This window comes from Rhagoletis zephyria, unplaced genomic scaffold (assembly GCF_001687245.7).
Source record: "Rhagoletis zephyria isolate East Lansing unplaced genomic scaffold, Rhagoletis_zephyria_1.1 Rzeph_scaffold_02526, whole genome shotgun sequence".
Lineage (NCBI taxonomy): Eukaryota > Metazoa > Arthropoda > Insecta > Diptera > Tephritidae > Rhagoletis > Rhagoletis zephyria.
In genome coordinates, this window is record NW_016159610.1 from 41,040 (window position 1) to 60,285 (window position 19,246).

A 19,246-nucleotide genomic window follows, 5' to 3' on the forward strand; every position below is an offset into this window, starting at 1 on the left:
AGCTCGTAGGCCGCTTACGCAGAAAAAAGTTCTGTCCCACTTCTACGCTTACACAAAAAGAAGAATTCTGATTAGTAAGGGTTATAATCTCTAAGCGCGGCCAAAGCCCGCCTACGCATAAAGAAGTTCTGCCCCACTTCTCCGGCAACATATAATCCACGTAATTTTGGCAAAGAAAAACAAGGTGGATTCCATTTTCAATTAAAAAATAGGCAGTGTCTACACACACGCGCCACGGTAACTTTTACCGTAAGTCCACGGTAATTTTACCGACTCTTGCGTCCTCGTTCGCGCACTCGCGCGGTAACCAATCCGAGTGAAGCCTTAGGTCACGGCCGAAAGAGAGATAGCTTCGGTGGAGCCACTCCGAATTATTCGGTTTAAGGGCTCACTGAAGTCTGCAGCGTCTGTTCACCAGTAGGGGCAGCTGCAAGCGGGTGTCTGCTTGGAGCAAGCGGCTCGCTATATAAACGTGTATTTGGTTGCGAAACCACCCCCGTTCCAGCAATAGGTTTGCGACCCGCCACGTAAAAACCACTTTTAGTGAAGAAGCAAGACAAAGCCTCAGATGAGACCCCCTCTTATGATGACGACCACGGAAAACGTTTAAAGGACAACGATTTGAGGGACGGTTGATGTCCTCGTAAGAACAAAAGCTGACATCACCGTCATCCAAGAAATGCGTTGGACGGGGCAAGGCAAGCAATGTATGGGACCTTGCGACGTTTACTACAGCTGTCATGTAAAGGAGCTCAAATTCGGAGTTGGATTTGTGGTGGGGGAGAGACTCCGTCTCCGAGTACTATCGCTCACCCCGGTGGACGAGCGTCTAGCCAGAAACCGCATCAAAGCGAGGCTCATCTGCGTCCATGCCCCGACAGAAGAGAAGGATGAGGCATTCAAGGATCTCTTCAATGAGTGCTTGGAGCGCACGTACGAGCGCTGGCCCGTCATGATATCAAAATCGAGCTTGGCGACTTCAATTCCAGGGTGGGCAAGGAAGGAATCTCTGGAACTACCGTCGGAAAATTCAGCCTCCACGACGAAACGTCCGACAACTGATTGAGGCTAATCGACTTCGCCCGGGCCCGAAACATGGTAGTAAGCAGTACTAGGCTCAAGCATAAAAAGATCCATCAAGTAACGTGGAAGGCACGCTTCCAGCGTTTTAGACGTAAGCACACTCCGAGGCCCAAGCATCGACTCGGGTCACTATTTTGTTGCAGCCAAGATATGCACCCGCTTTCAATTTTTGCATTTACCATAAAATCATTAAAGAGGAAGATAATATTTAAGATTTTGTTTCAAAAGCAAGAAGAAAACGGGCCAAACAAGCACTAGAGCTGACAAGAACAGAAAGGAGCATTTATCTAGTTCAGCTACCACTGGACAGCAGACCACCAAAGTTGGTAAAGTAAAAGGACAAAGGTGCAAACTAAATACACCAAATCGGTCAACATTTTAGGTAACCTGCTGCGTACTACTCTGACGGTGCAACACAATTGAATTGTCAAACTTCAAATCTCTATTTACAATTTGCTAAATGGTTTGTACAATGGAGAGTGGCATTAGAGCAGAAAATTTGCACATTTTTTGGTGAAATACAAAAGCGCAAGATTAAACAAACGTCAGCAGAAAACATGTCAAATATCGGTTTAGTGTTTGCCCTGTGACCTGATTAGCAATAACTCATTTGTGTTAATGAGTCTAGATTATTAAAATTTTGATCTGTCAATTTATAAAACTTGAAGATCCATTGGATTCACCGCCATCTGTGGGCGTAGACAAAAAGGTCCCGCTTCGACTTCTGATCGCTGTTGGTTTAATGAGTGTACGCAACCAACCACGTACTCATTTGGCACTTAGCTCCTCATTGGGCCTGCCCTCATCGACGTCCATATTATAATCATTAGGTTATATTTTAACGAAGGTGCTAAGAAAACTAAAGATGCGGTCTCGGTTTTGTAGACTTTGCAGGTAATCTTACTGTACACATTATTAACTTTGTTGTCCTCTCCGGTAGAGTATCTAGACTTCTTTATTAAGCAGTTTATTTACCACACTCCATTTGTGTGTGGCTACCTGCGTTGAACTCTTGGAGGATCGGCAAGGTTTTTGATTGGTCTCATGGTTTTGCCGGTACTTAAGCTCTCACGCTGTATCAAGATAAGATTTAACGGGCTTCAACTACGTTCAGACGAGCTTCTGGTTAAACATCGTCTAATTTGTCGATCTCAGCTGTCGCCACTGCCAACTAGCTAAGAGTTTCTGTGAAACCAGCCATAATCTGTTAGTGATGGGGCCAGACCTCAGTTATCTGGCTTCTCCTGTATCGCTAGTTTTGCCAATGTGGCTTGGTGCGACTTTCATTGGTTCCTGGGTATCCTGCCTTCCTCATTGTTTGCGCCTATGATACCAATAATCGTCCGGTCTTTTGCTATCTCAGCGAAGGGTCGAGTCCATGCAGCGCACGTCTTGGTCCTCTTCAGTGCTTTTACGGACCATCGATTGTTACCGCTGAAGAACCAGAGTCGTTGTTTAAATTCGGAATAAAAAACCACGCTATGTATCACTTGATGGGCGGCTTTAAAAGAATGTGTCCAGCTGAAGTCCTTGGTCCCAGCGCAGGTCTACAAGCAGGCTTCATATATCCACATTCTCTTCGGTGCATGTTGGGTCCACTACTGAAGAGCACAAAAAATTCGGTAATCCGGCTTGTCTTATGACTGCCCGCAAAAGGTTCACCACCGCACTGGAGCCTAAATTCTCCACTCCATTTGATCTTGTTTTTTTTTTAATGAAAGCTTATGAAATTTTCATGATACCAGTTGGTACCGATTTTTAAATTTTCATTTCCTTGTATGTATTAAACTTTTTAGTGCAAAGTGCAAGTTTCAAGTTAATAAATGTTACATAATAAAAACTAATTGAAAATAATTGTAGGTTTACCCCACAACGAAAAAATAATACAGAAAAAATTTTAAATGCTCCAAAAAAAATGTTCACCAAAATTAAAATTTTTATATAGCTATGTAAACATATAATAAAAATATAAGCTACACAACATGCAGATGTGCCCAAAAATGTAGCGCAAAAAAATATTAAAAATCAACGCGTACTCTTACCCACTTGCAACCCGCACTTTGTTATATTAAAATTTTATGATCTATAAAACTGCATACACAAAATTTTTCTGAAAACTCTAAAAAAAAGAATATTTTTTTTTTTTTTTTGGGCGAACCCTTCAATTGTTTTCAACTAGTTTTTATTCTGCAACGTTTATTAAATGGAACAGGAGCATAGATTTTTTTTCAAAATCTAAAATATTTAATATAAAAATTCCAAAATCGGGCTCAACTGATCTCTTACTAATTTTTTAATCTTTCATTTAAAAAAAAAATAATAAAATTGGTTGAAAAATGAAGGCTCCAGTGAGTTTTGAACATTAAATTCCAATTTGAACCACTGTGCAGCGTACTTTAATACCATTATTGGTGTTTTTTTTTTTTGTATTGTTATAGGGGAGCTCGTTTAGTCCGCAGTTATGTATAATTATTAAAGCTCGGCTGAGATCGGCTGTTTCCAGTAACGAGTAGGAAAGCTTTTGGAGGTTACCCGAAGCATTTTGCTTTCAACCATATTTTATGAAGTGCCCCATGCAGACTGATTCTCGGTTCGGATCCTAAGAGGGATATTTAAGTTAACTTTGGATTTGGGAGGGGTCCTCGCGGTTCGAAATAACCTCAAATCCGTTGCCAGGCACTACTACGAGACCATTTTTTTAATTTCTAGGGGGTTCGAGCCACACAAGCGGCAACACTTACGAGTTACTTTATTTTATTTTCTTTATTTATTGGTAGACTCGCATGATAGTCACTTAGAAAGCGGCATTTTCATTCAGCTCCTTGTCAAAAAGCATGAAATATTACAGCAATTTCTCAAAATCAGTTCAATTGCAATTATTTCTCTTTTCTCTGTTGCCCTAAACGTTGAAGTTACATACTACATATATGCATAGGTATGTATATGAAGAACTTTAACCACCGATACATATGTATGTATGTATATATGTATATATGTAGATGTGTACATACGCTATCATGCCATCAGCGTTTGAGCCATTTTTTTGACCATAAAACATTGAACAGTGGGGCGCATCGCTTGATCTCCACCGCCAAAATGCCACCAAATGGATTTGGTATCTGCCATCAAATCTGCAAATCTCAGTTGTCCATTTCAAATTTTATAGAACTTTGTTATTTAGTGAAGGTATTGCAAAAACAACAACACCAACGGCAATCAACTATGCATTGGCACACAACAATAGCGAAACAATAAGCGAAAATAAATAAATTTGGCATCTTCCTTTGGGAAAACAAAAAGCAATTAAAAAAGAGTACAAAACAACAACAACAACAACAACAACGACACAATTTAATTTCACACAGCCAAACGGGCAGTCGTCAAAAGGACAAACAAAAAAAATGTGAATTTGGATTTTCTCTTCTTTCAGGTAATTTTTGGCCCGAGCGGATGTGCACGCTGCACAATAGTGGCAACGTCAATATCTAATAACAACAACCACAATACATACAAATAGATATGTAATTTCGAGCAACAACACTGATTATTGCATTGATGAGCTCCTGCTGCTGCTGTCGGTACACAAAAAGTACGCAAACGCCACAGGACATCGGGCCGGCCAGCAGTTGTCCTTTTTCGACTTTGCTGCAGCAGCTATAGCCACAGTCACAGCTTACCACCAAAATTCACATACTATACACATTTGGCATTTTGCATATTTAGCCTACGCGCCTACAAAATTCTTTTCATGCCTGTAACTGCATAAGTATGTATGTATGGGCGTATGTATGTGCGTTCCTGCAGAGGTGCGACTGTGTGCCAAAGTAGGCGATCGTAAAAATGCACAAACAACAATATTTGTACAACAACTACAAACAAAGTAGGTGTAGAGTCGTGCGATAAGAATGTTGTCAGCAGCAAAAATAAAAACATAAAATTCCGTTAAAAAAAATAAGAATAAAATTGAGTTGTCAATTTTTAAGTAGTCGTAGGCGGTGGTTGTTGCTTGTGTTATTTTGTTGTGCCTCTGTATTGCTTTATTACAATAGTTTTCAGTAGGTACATATGTATGTATGTAGATACATATCTGCTTACTTACATACATGTAGAGATACATACATACATAGATTACTTGCTTGTGCACCGTCACGGTGTTATTAGCCAGACAAAAGCCAACTAAAAGATGACTGATGGAGGATAATAGAAAACAGAAGATTTCTGGTTGCAGCTTTACATCAATACAATAAAGGATTTCAACTGGCAAATGCATGTTGACGCCTATTTAAGGATCCTAAAGGATATTTTAATGAGTCTTATCATATACAGCTAAGCTCTAGCGAAATACTGGGCTTATGTTCACTTAATCGCTTGATTTTATTTATTTTACAAAGAGGAGCTTCACTTTTCTGATGTTTTGGACACAAGTGTAGTGACTAAACTTAAGTGCAGATCCTACAGGCCGATTATGGCTAAGATAGTTGCAAGTCTTTTGTTAGACAATTGAAAGCCAATAGACAAGATAGTTTGAAAGACTTTGTTTAATATGGCACAAAAATCTCGCAACTTTGCAACTTTCATGGCGAAAACCTCTTTTGGCATATGCCAAATGGAGATGTATGTATGAATGTATCTAGGTATATCATTTTGCTTGCACTGCTCCAACAGTCGCAATGGCCGAGTGAGGAAAGAAATGAAGTGCTATTTATTCGAGAGATCCGAGGCTTGAATCCTAGGGAAGCGGATTTTTATACCCGAGCGCACTTGTGCACAAGGGTATATTAATTTTGTTCACATAACGGTTGTTTGTAACAGCCAAAACGAATCGAGATAGATATAGACAAATGTATACATAAATGATCAGGATGAAAAAAGAAATCGATTAAGCCATGTCTGTCTGTCCGTCCGTCTGTCCGTCTGTCCGTGTACACGATAACTCGAGCAAAAATTGAGATATCTCAACGAAATTTGGTATGTAGGTTTCCCTTAATCCAAGGTAGGTTGGTATTGAAAATGGGCGAAATCGGACTGTAACCACGCCCACTTCCCATATAACGGTAATTTCCAGAAATACGAAAACTGCGATATTTTAGTAACTACTGAAGATAAATCACTCAAAATTGGTATTTACAATAATTTTTAGACAAAAAATAAGAATATTATACATTTTTGGAAAATGGGCGTAGCCACGCCCACTTATGGTTACATGTGTATATCTTGGTAACCGCTGTACCAATTTCTACCAAACTTGGCACAGTTGTCGGCCTTCGTACAGCATACAAAATCGCCTAAAATTTTTAAAATCGGACGATAACCACGCCCACATCCCATATAACGGTAATTTAGAGAAATACAAAATCTTCGATAAATCAGTAAATATTGAAGCTAATTTATTCAAAATTGATGCTTGCAACAATTCTTTACCAAGAAATACGTTTGTGATAAATTTTTGGAAAATGGGCGTGGCACCGCCCACTTATGATCACATATATGTATCTCAGTAACCGTTCTACCAATTTGTACCAAACTCGGTGTGGTTATTGTGCTTGCCACATATAAGCAAACCGTTGAAAATTATTGAAATCGGACTAAAATAACGGCCGCTTCTCATATAACGGTAAATTTCAGAACTGCTTGAAACTTCAAAATTTCGAAATCTAAGGACTCTAATTTACTCAAAATTGATACGCCCCGGCTTACCATATAGCCGTAGCTTTCGGTAAGGCGAAAAACCTATATTTAATACGTGCGCCGGGTATTTAATGTTCGGCTCTGCCCGAACTTAGGCTTTCTTACTTGTTTTAATTAAATCTTTTTCCCCCCTTTCTTTGAATTAAATTTTCTTTTAATTTTTAAAATTAACTTTTTTTGAAAAAAAATTATTTTAGCATTATTTAATTTTCAAAACTGATTCAGGTTTTTTTTTAATTTGAACGTTTTATTTAATTTTCCTTTAAGTTTTAGATTTAATTATTTAAAAAAATAAATATTTTTGTGTAATTTTATAAAACTTACTTTATTTACTTTTCTAATTTATTTTTTATTTATTTATTTTTTTTGAAATTTGTTTTGGAATTAAAAATATTTTTGAACTTCATTTACTTTTTTTCTTTTTAATTTAACTTTTTTCTTTAATTTTAATTGAAATTTCTTTTAATTTTAAGATTTTATTGCTGTAATAAGATAACTATATTTATGGCATTCCATTAAACTTTTAGAAATACTTTTTTTTCTGTTTTTTTTTAACTCACTTTTTTCTCTTTTTTATTAAATTTTCGTTTAATTTACAGTTACAGTTACAAATATAGTAAAATTGCATTTTTCGTCTTTCACTCTGACATTGGTAATTTAAAAATAATTTAAAAAATTCAATGAAATGTTCTTAGAAAAGAAACATGGGTATTAAATTAAAGAGGAAATCCTGTAGAAAAAATTATATGTTAAGGACTTTCGTGGAATGTCGTGCTTCTAACTTTATCAGCTTAAAAAATTACCTATTCGTCCTTGTGAATCCAAAAAATTATTTTTTTTTTAATTCTTAAGGAATTTCCTCTTGCATTTGGTACCCATATTTTTATTCTACATTGCATTGAATTTTTCAAATAATCTTTTAAATTAATCATATCTATCTTTGAAATAAATCCTGACGTCATAGGGAGAAAATAAAAACGCAACTTTAAATAAAAAAGTAGGTTTCCAACCCATTTATTTATTATTTATTTTATGGTAAGAGAGCTTCGAGTAACGAGTGCTTTGAGAATCGAGTACCTATGTATGTGCTTTAAATAAACATATGTTGGCAACATTTCGATGCTATGTATTAATCCCAAATAACGACGATTGAATGCTACTTTGGAGTACTCAGTATCGATACTTTTAATAATCGGGTACCGTCGATCCTTTTGAGAATCGAGTACTGAGTACTTTTGATATCCATACTGCCCAACAGTAATATGTATGTACCTATTTCTTTTTTATTACACTGAGTCAAAGCAAATGATATAAAGATTGTATGTAGATACATATTTTTCTACTCAGATTCCTCACAAAACATTTCATAATAAATTAATAAGTTAGTATCAGTACAGCAGCGTTTGATCTTTATTAATTAATAAAATAAAACCCCATTACTCGCATTTCATCACAACTGTTAATTTCTCTTAAAAACGACTGCGGCAGTCGACTTGTCTTCACATTGCCAGCGAGCATAACGCAAATATAAAGGTACTCTATGTATGTACAAAATTATTTTTATCTGAGCACCACAGATTCCAACTAACACAACCACAAAATTAAAAAGAATAAGTAATCAGGGGAATCACTCAAAATTGCATAAAAAGTGGGTGTAACCTCGAGCATAAAATGAGATAGTATGTGTAAATTGCTGACTTCTGATTTGCTGCCTCGCTGAAATGAGTAAAACTCATAAAAAGCACTCAACTCAAATGAATTTGAGTTAATAAATTAAAACATTGAATGAGTGTGAGATAGATAAAGTCGTTTCAGTGTGTGAGTACAATGAATGAGAGTGAAAATGGCACATAGTACGTACAGTTAAACAAAGCAACAGGTTTCTCTTGCTGAGCTCAATGAATGGCGCTACCAAACGAACGAATGAGTAACTTTGACGCTGCGTAACAACTCGTACATACATAGATATTACATGCATCAATGTGTAAGTGTTCTCGTGTATTCATTCATAAAAACCGTTTTATCAGCTGTGCGACGACGAATGCCATTGTAAATTATTCATTCATTAACTAAGCGCTAGCGGTGGGCTGCCGATTTCTGGCCAAATTGGGCATCTATAAATAAATACCTACCTACCTGCCTATATATGTATGTACTTGCATTGTTATCGTTGAGATTATTAGAATTAACGATTATTTTTAGACGTTAATAAGCTTTTAAAAATTTGGAACAACTTTTTTTTTACGCTCGCAACAACCACTTGCCAATTTATTGTGTCGCGAACATTGCGAATGCCCGATTCTTCTTCGTTATCACTTCTTGGTAATATGCAGTTCTCTGAGCGCCATGAGCATTGTGCGAGTATGTAGCGTTGTTTGTGAATGACGAAGACTACTTCAGTGCAATTTCTGTGCACTCGTCTACCCCGACATACCTACTACTGCTCCTGTGCATCTACTTGCTTTTTGAAATGCGGCGTGAATCATGCACTTAAAAGAGTCATGTGCCTTAACTGGCTAGTAGAGAACGCACTGAACGCTAAAATAGAAAAAATGCATTACATTTATTATTTAAAAATTTTGGGAAGAAAGTTTTAAATATTTCATTAGGTACTCCCTCACACTAAAAATTAAAATCAATCAGTGAGCTCGGATTCAGTTTACGGTTGAAACAATATCCAAAGTGGTATCGAAACTTTTGTCCAATAATGGTTAGCACTAATTCTATCTACTACCTATAAGCCTATCATAACCATCTCAGCCAAACACTTGGCAAAATGTGTAAGTAGCAGGAACGGAAAATAATCATTATTTTTTAAATTTGAACCAAAAAAACAACAAGTTTTAATTGTCGCAAAATAATTTTATTTATAACCACGCATTTGTTTTCGTACGTCCCACTGTATTTTACAATGGTTGTTATTTTTCGAGTTTAACCAATAAAGATTAAAAATAATAATTAATATTTGAGTTTTAAGTTTTCGCTCAAAGGTAATTATTATTACTTGATTTTTATTTTTTCGATCAAAAATAATGATTATTTTACAATTTTTATTTTTTCGCTCAAAGATAATAATTATTATCGAATTTTATTTTTTTCGCTTAAGATTAAGTTAAGATAATGATCATTCAAACAACTCAAAAGCATGATTTCCGCCGTATCCTTTTCAGAGGTAGCGACAGCCAAATTAAAGGAGCAGATAAGTCCCAAAATTCTAGGTCAAAATTTCAGTAAGTTGCGTCTGTAGATATAGCATTTTCAATTTTATAAATAATCATTATTTTTAAGTGTAAAAATAAAACTCAATAATAATTATTATCTCCGTGCGAAAAAATTAAAATCTTAAAATAATTATTATTTGTGATCGAAAAAAAATCCAAAAAAATTACACTTCATTTCCGTTGAGCAAAAAAATAAAAATCAATAATAATTATTATTTTGAAGCGAAAAAAATAAAACTCAAAATATAATGATTAAATGCTGATTTCAATTTTAAAAAATCTCTGATATCTTTACTACCGGTTTCACGAAAGCAATTCAAGTACAAAATGATTTTTTTTCTGCCAGTTTCCATATAAAATTCAAATAAAAAAAGAATGTGCGCCTGAGCCCTACTGAAGAAGTGAAACTTACTTTACATATCTAACTATATCATGATTTTTGAGTATCGGATAAATATATTAATACCAATATCGATTGCAAAGCTGATAAATTTATCGATAAATATATCGATAACAACATCGATTATTATATCCAAAGCAACACATGAAAAAAGTCAAAAAAGCAACAACAGTTTACGTGGCGAACTTAGCTCAGCGGCTGGGGTCGTTGTAAAAATTCTGATGAGGAGATGTGGCGATCTCTGAAATATCAGCTATAACTTCTGCCACAATGTTGGTAAATTGTTGTTTTTTCCGCAAAAATTTTCATTAATAACGGTCTCAAGCTGTTGAATAAAGTAGTAATAATAATATATGTAATAGATTGGCGCTTACACATATGCTAGTGTTTGGCAATATTGCTTAGAATATCGATATAAATATGGATTATTATATCGAAAACAATATCGGTTATTACATCGATAACAATATCGATAAAAGTTTCGATAAATATATAACAATATCGATTGGTGTACACATACAAATTTTGATAAATATATCGATAACAATATTGATTATTATGTCGGTAACAACATCGATAAATCTATCGATAAGTATAGCAATAAACTAGTCTACAAAATCTCGAAACAGTCCCGAGAATCCAGAAATAGTCCCGAGAACCCCGAAATAGTCTTGAAAATCCTGATAATTTCTAAAATCCCGAAGTAGTTCCCAAATTGAGGTGAGATAAGTTGAGGTGTGATAAGTTTACATGGGTTGTGGTGAAAATTGAAGTGATGAGTTCAGTTGTGGTGAGTCATGGTGTGGAAAATTAAGGTGTGATAGAATTTAGTGTCGGTGAGTCTCTGTGTCTCTATCTATATCCTGTTCTTTATAATTACCTTTGTCTTAATCTTTCCTTCTCTTTCTTTATCTTTACATTTATTGGTATTCTCATCCTCATCTTTTTCTCCATATTTAACTTTATTTTTACCTTTATGCTTACTATTTTTTACATCTATATATTCCTTTTCACCTTTGCTCTTAAATAAGTAATAATAACTTTGTCTACATCTTATTAAATGGCTTATCAGCACGTTTCTGTTAAACTGTTAACATCACGAATAATCTTTAGTGATTTATATCTATGTGATGCAATACTTCCAGGAGAGATTATTTCCATTCCTACGCTTAAATGAAGTATACCATTTTTAACCGACTTCCAAAAAAGGAGGAGGTTATCAGTTCGTCGGAATCTTTTTTTTTTTTTGTTTTAGGTATGTTACCGCATAACTTTGGACCACGTCAACCGATTTCGATAATTCTTTTTTGCATCGGAAAGGTAGTGTCTCAGAGATGGTCCCATACTAATCTGGTTAAGATCCGATCAGCGGATCATGAGATATATATATATATATTTTTTATATGGGAGTTGAAGTCGGTTTTTTTTTTGCTAAAAATTACTTGTTTTTTATCAAGGTATCGCATCATGTTAGTGTGCTAGAGCATCCCTAGAATGGGTTTCAAAACAATAACTTGAATTTGCGGCCAAGAGAAGCCCACCCAACTCAAGAACCAGTGCACAAAAAAATAGTGCACATTTTTTGAACAATTAAAAACTAATAATAATAAAAAATAAAAATAATAAAAAAATCTCGATTTTTGTAGCTATATATGTATTAATAAGTTCTATAATTCCGCTGGAAAAAAGGACCGATTTTTTTCATGGATCGCGATGCACCGTAATGTACAGACTTCAAATCGGACTTGCAAAAAACACTGAAATTTTATTAAAAACATGCTTTTTTTTAAGAGGTAATACCTGTGTATATATTTATGTGCTATATGAATGCCTTAGTTACCATTTTGTAATTAAACACCGAACTTGTGCCCAAAGCCTGCTAAGTGCTTGTGATTCCTGCTATTCGTTAGAGCTGAGGCTGTGGTTTCATAGTCCTTTCTTTGAAGAGTATGTATGTATATTTGCAATTCATATACGCTTAAAATTTAATCTTGCGGCTATGGCTTTTTACCGCTATGGCAGACGTCTAACTGTTTTTGGCGGTTGGAATCAACAAAAACAAAAATTCAAAAAGATCAGTTATTAACTGTATGTACTTATAAAAATATACCTACTTATGATATAAACTTGATGCACATACATACATACATACATACGCACATACTTATGGCGCCATATCGGTTTCACCACTTGTAGTGAAAACCACTAAGCTGATCCTGCAAGGCAAAAAACTTATACATTTTTTTTATTTAGCTAAGCAAAATGGTGTTAATTCATTTTGCCTTATTTAGGTAAATTGAATTTTTTTGCCCCGAAATAAGAGAAAAAGGAATAAAATATGTCGGCGTGTAATCAATGTCACTCCTAGGGCGTTGTGATGGCTGATTGGAGGCGAATCAAAAACTTCTGATATTCCAAACGTGAACACTTTTTTTATGATATGTATGTTGATCCTTCTTTAAGAGGAAATGTTTATATCACAATAAATTGAAAATTTACCTACCTGCGATCAGAAAGTTATTGTGTGTGTGCAAAATTGAATTGAATTTGATATGTATGTATCTTCTTTTTAAGAGGTTGAAAACTAATCTCAGTAATGAAAAGAATTTGGCAGTTATATATATGTAAAAAAAATTCTTTACTCGAGTATTGCCCTTTACTATTTCTACAATTATAAAAAATAATTCTTAGCATTTTTTGAAATTATCGCTAAACGTTTGGTTTTTAAATTATACCTATTTCATAAGCTTTCGCATGAAAACCTGAATCAAACTCCTCACCTGTGTAGTTTCGCAATGCAAAATAAAATCTCACATAATTTCATCATTTAATTCCAGTATGGGATTAGCTACGAAAAAAAGTACCGTAGCGCCTAAAACCCGCAATAAATTTATATCGCACAAACTATGCATGCATACCAAGTGCATAGATAGATTCATACATACATATGTATGTACATACGTAAGCAGCTGAATGGGCGCGGGTCAGTAATGGGGTGGTGATGTTAAAAACTTGTTACTTAACTAGTAAGTAGTTGCCGGCGTCTTTATATTGAAAAACGTTTTGCCGTTTTTCAATGAAATCGTAGTTGGGTATATCCCCAACAACAAAATCCTAAGAGTAATTATTAGATGCTTGCAAAAAAATCTTCCAAAAATCACAGCATTTGAAAAGTGGTTTTAAGTTACATATACTTACATGCATACATATGTATGTATGTATATACTTAGTAAGATTGAACATGCTTTTAACCCGCAGTGACACTTGCTTAGCACCTCAACCAGTTCTCCTTATATTTTTATGGATATACGCAATTGGTATTTTTATATTGAAAATTTCCTATGGAATGTCTGTTGTCAGCATAAGAAGCTGTATGAATTGTTTTTCATGAAAAGTGTACTTGAAGTATTAAATTATTATGTCTAATTACACTGTAGGGACGCTAAAATGGCACAAAAAAACGCCGAAACTCATAAACTTTATTTTAGGTCGTAAATTACGGCCCTGGTTTCGTTGATCAGGTAATTTTCGCAAGTTATTTTCATTTTAAGTTTGCATTGTGAATAAAAAATGCAAAATTTAACAGGGAAAAAATTTATACATAAAAGATTTTTTATAAATTTTTTTTTTTTGATTTATGTTAGCCTGTTACTTTACAAAAGCATCAAGATATCAAAGAAGAACATTGATTCATAAATAAAGTTGTAATTGGTCAAGTCAAAATGCGTAATAATTTCTGAATTTTTTTATTTCATTAATATCTAGTACATACAGTGGCGGTCAAAAGTGGATGAATGGCGTTTCGTTTTTAATATTTACGAATTGTTTCTAGTTATAATTGTTTTTTGATATTTTTTATAAAAATGTGGTTTATGTTTTAACAAAAACCATTTAAATCACACTTTCAAACTTTATAGTGAGTTTAGAAAAATTCCACAAAATCTTATGTAAATTTTTAAAGTGATTTTTTTTTTTCTTTTGAGTATGCATTTACATAATACGATTATGAAATTTTAGTAAAATTAGTGCAAGTTTGAGTAGCTAAAAAATCGCATTGATTTTTAATATTTTTTTTGCTGGCGGCTTTTGCGGTTTTTTTCATATAAACAGCGAAATTTAGGAGAACTTTTTGATTTGCTTTTTTATCTTGCGTATATTCTTCCACAAAAAAGTCATATTTATATGGAAAAAAGGACGAAACGCCCTCAACAAAACAAAATTATTAAAAATCAATGCGATTTTTTAGCCACTCAAAACTTGCACTAATTTTACTAGAATTTTATAGTCCTCTTAACTGCATACCCAAAAAATTAAAAAAAAATTAAATTGGTTAAATATAAAAAAGTTATAGCTCGGAAAACATTGTAAATATGAAAAACGAAACACCATTCATCCACTTTTGACCGCCACTGTACATACATGGCGTATGAGTAACATTCTTTCCTAGACATATTTCATAAAAAAGAAATTATTACACAATTTCATTAGACCATTTACAACTTTATTTCTCTATAAATTTTCTTCGTTGATAGCATGTTGTTTTCAAAAAGAACCAGGCTTCAACACAAATCAAAAGATTTAGAAAAAAAATCTTTTGTTTTTTAATTTTTTCCCTGCTAAAGTTTTTTTCATTCACAATGCAAACTTAAAATGAAAATATCTTACGATCTACGATCAGATCTAGAAAAACGGTATACAGGGCCGTAATCTACGACCCAAAATCAAGTTAACTTCAAATTTTCCTTAAAGTCTAGTGTCTCGACCAAGGCTTCGGAGCGTAGCGGAGCAAAGGAGCAAGGAGCTAAGGAGCAAAGGATTTTAGCAGGAGCAAAGGGCTAAAAATAATCATTTACTCCTTAGCTCCTTAAAGAAAAATATTAAATATTTTCTTTTTTGTTATTTTCTGGCCTAGTAACGATTTATTTTGAAATATTTTTATTGTTGTTTTTCCACAAAAGTTTTCCAATAATAACGTTCTCAAGCTCAATGAAAATTAAAAAAAAATCAGTTAAAAAATGTATTTAAATTATAATTTTTTGCCACTGAAATCAACCGTGTTAAATAAATTTCCATTCTACTTAATTAACTTTTTTTTTTTAATTTTCTTTTGGATGCATAAGTTTTTCTAGAGCATCTAGCTCATGGAAAATAAAGCGCTCATTGCCTCGCGAGGCGACTGGCTGCCTGGCACTCTATTAAACTGGGCAGATGTCCCGTAGTCTTAACGCCGAGGTACTGGCAACTCCGATGTAACCTCAAAAAGGGTTCAACCTCAAAAGGGTAACCTCATAAGGGTAGACAGCCGAGGGAATGAAGTGGCGACACAGCCAGAACCCGTTATTTTTAGGAACTTTTGTACCAAGGTGCAGTGAGCGCTTATTAGAGAAGCTTATATGGTCTTGGGTTGCAGAGTTAGAAACTTATTCTAGGGATACAAAATATCTTCTAGTTCTCAGCGTCCCTTGTTCTGTTGCATCCAATTCATTAACTACTCATAACTAAGTAATAATAGTCAGCTAAGCTTTCAAACTAGCCGTTGTTTTTGTTTTTGTCGGAACTAGCGTGCAGGAAACAGCACTCAGATTACCAGCCGTCTATTGTAGTATTTTCGTAAATAAATTCGAGCAGATTGTTGGGTGTTAAAGAGTTCTGGTGTTCGTCTATTTATCAACACCTCGCTGCCAAACGTCTCATACCTAATTCTTGCAAAGCTGGGGCGGAAGCACAAAGACTCTTCCGCCATCTCATCCTCATCAAGACAGGAAAGGAAAATGGAGTTGTCATGTGTACCTATTAAAGTTCCACAAGTTGTCTGCTAATGAAAGCAAATACCTAGCAAGACCCTCTAAGATTGCGGGCAACATGAGTTTAGCCCACCTGTAGTGCTTCGTAGCCTATCAAAGAATTCACCCAGTTACCAACTGTGGCTTCGATGACCGAAGGTGGGTAGGCTATAACTACTTGCGGACCGTGGAATAACTGGACCGAGCCCTCTCTTGCCATATAATCAGGTATCTCATTACCAGGTACTCACGAGTGACCTGGTACCCAGTGTGAGAACAGCTCGTTATTTTATGGAACTATTTAGAGAGCTGGCCAACGCATAATTTCTTAAGGTGCAATTTTAGTTGGCCGCCGAGATCCAACGGCTTGGTATAGTTCGATATTTTTATGAGGCTACTCGATCTTCAATTTCAAAGCTGACGAATTAACCTTTTCTTGTCAATTAGATGACCTCACACAACCTTTCGCAAAAGTACATGGCAGGTATAGCAATAGCCACTTTTAAAAATTTTGTTAGAGATCAAACCATTCTAGTAGCCAATAAATGCTGGATCAACTTTTCGCCCTGTGAATCATGTCAGAATACCTGGTCTTTCTACAACAGAAAGCGCGATGCGCGTTGCTCTTAAGTTTAAAGAAAAAATAAATATATTTCCCAATGAAGACTCTTACGGGCAACTTGCTAATGCATAAACAGAATGGGCCTGCATTGACCTACATATATGAGGGGAGTATCTAATCTACTGAACAATCATGTATCACATAAGTAATGAAAAAACTAACAAACTGAAAAATAAATTACCAAATTTGATAAAGAAAGAAGAAAATAATCAATTTTGGTAAACAAAATTACCAAAACGACAACAATGTTTCTGAATAAAAGCCAGCAATTAAATATATTTTACTTTTTAATTCGATTTATTGAATTTTAAGTTTAAATGTATCTACAATTTTTACAATTACTTTTGGCATTTAGGGTTATCATATTTTAGTGTTTTCAAATTCTTGGACATACATAGATATGTACATAAGTGTGCTTCTTCTAATTTATCATAATTATTTATTAGGTATAATATTTGTTTTTAAAATTTTAAATATACATTTTAATTCTTTTTTAAATTAAATTAAGTTGGCAGAAGTTCTTTTATATTTTTTTTAACATTTTCTTTCAGTTTTACTGAATTTCTTTTGTTTTTAACAAGAAAACACAATGAATAATTTGATTTTAATTTGCTATTAGATATATTTGCAATAAATAAAGTATTGTCACATACTAAGAATATACAAAAAAAAATGTTACAAAAATTATTACCGTTATGATCTTGTATTTACTTATTTTAAATGCATATGTTTCAAATAAATATCTTTTTAAATTATCATGATGATGAGTAAAGGTTTTTGGCTTTTTTCAGAATATCCCCGGGCTTACGGGTTTTTTAAGTGAGTCTTTTTATAAATTTTTTTACATTTAAGGATTTATTTTTTTCCGTTCTATTTTGTCTTAAGTACACATAGCCATATATTTTTTTATTACTATTTTGTCCTAATACATAAATTTATACAGTTTGAAAATTTTTTAATATTTTTTTTTTATATTTAGTTGCATCCAAATTTAGTATTTGCAAGTATTTGTTGTTGCCATTTAAACAGCATACATACAAATCGCTATATATGGTTGTACATAAAAATATTTTGTACAAATCGAATTAATAAATAATAAGGTTTTATTTAATAAATATTTTTTTTTATTTGCTGGCATGCGCGTATTATCCGATAACATTATGTAATATTAAAATTAAACTTTTGGGAAAAATAAAATTTAAATATCTTTTACATACACATGTATGTATGTATGTAGTCCAGATTCTATGATTCCTAAAAATATACATATCCAGATAAATGCAGTTGTAAGTACATATAAATACGCCTGCAGGTGTCAGTTCGGTGTCAACGGTCGATGCTACGCCGTCATTTGTAAGTACATTTATAATCGTTTGATGCAATGTCACGTCAAGCCATGTTGTGATGTTTCCAATTATAGCAACTAATTTGATGTCATGTCGAAAGATATTATGTCTGGCCTTTGTTTTTAAAATTATAGTCTTATGCAGCGTGTATTATTCATACGTCATAATGGCGCATGTGATAAAACATCATGGTAATACTGTGTGTTATGCCATCATATCTTGTGATGTGATGTGATTTAATTTTATAATATGAAAATAATATTTTATTATGACTTCTTTATATATGCATACATATGTATGTAAGTTCACGCATTGTGTTACATCACATGATATCTAAAGGGCAATGTGTGGTAAGAAGTGATGGCACATCAATGCCAATACACGATGAGACATCATTCGTTAGAATGCCAACACGAGGTGGTAAAATTTTTCGGCACATCAATTCCAGTATGCGATGAAGCATCATATGATATTATCGCTTGATAATCATCGTATGATGTTGAGGGCCAACTTGTGATGAGACACCAATTCTATTTCATCATGAGACGTCATACGCTATAGTGTCAAATCATATGAAGAGCGATACATAGAATGCGATTTAACTTCAACCTCCTGTCATCACATGATATGATCATGACATCACACATACATTGCTAGCATAAAACGTTGTGCATACTATTACGTTTTTACTGTTGAAGTTCATCAAGTGATGTCTGATTTCTGATATAATGTAGTTTCTGTTTTAGCAAGTTACAAATGCTATAATTTTATAACATAATCATAATATGCCAATAGCACGAAACATGTGATGTTACATTGGTTCAAGCATACATATGTATGTACGTATGTATGTATACTATAGTGTCGTATTGAAATGTGATTTTATGTCATGCTATTTGAAGTTCCACTTTGTTTTGAGTAGTCAGTCATTTCTGTATATAATGTGTGTTATTGATATCGTTAGTTGTAATGATTTGATGGCAATATATTTTATTTTTTACTTTTTACAGCAAATATCATTTTTTTGTTATAAATAACTACGCAGTTTATTTTATGTTTATAATAAATGTATGTATATATATATATATATGTAATATAAAATT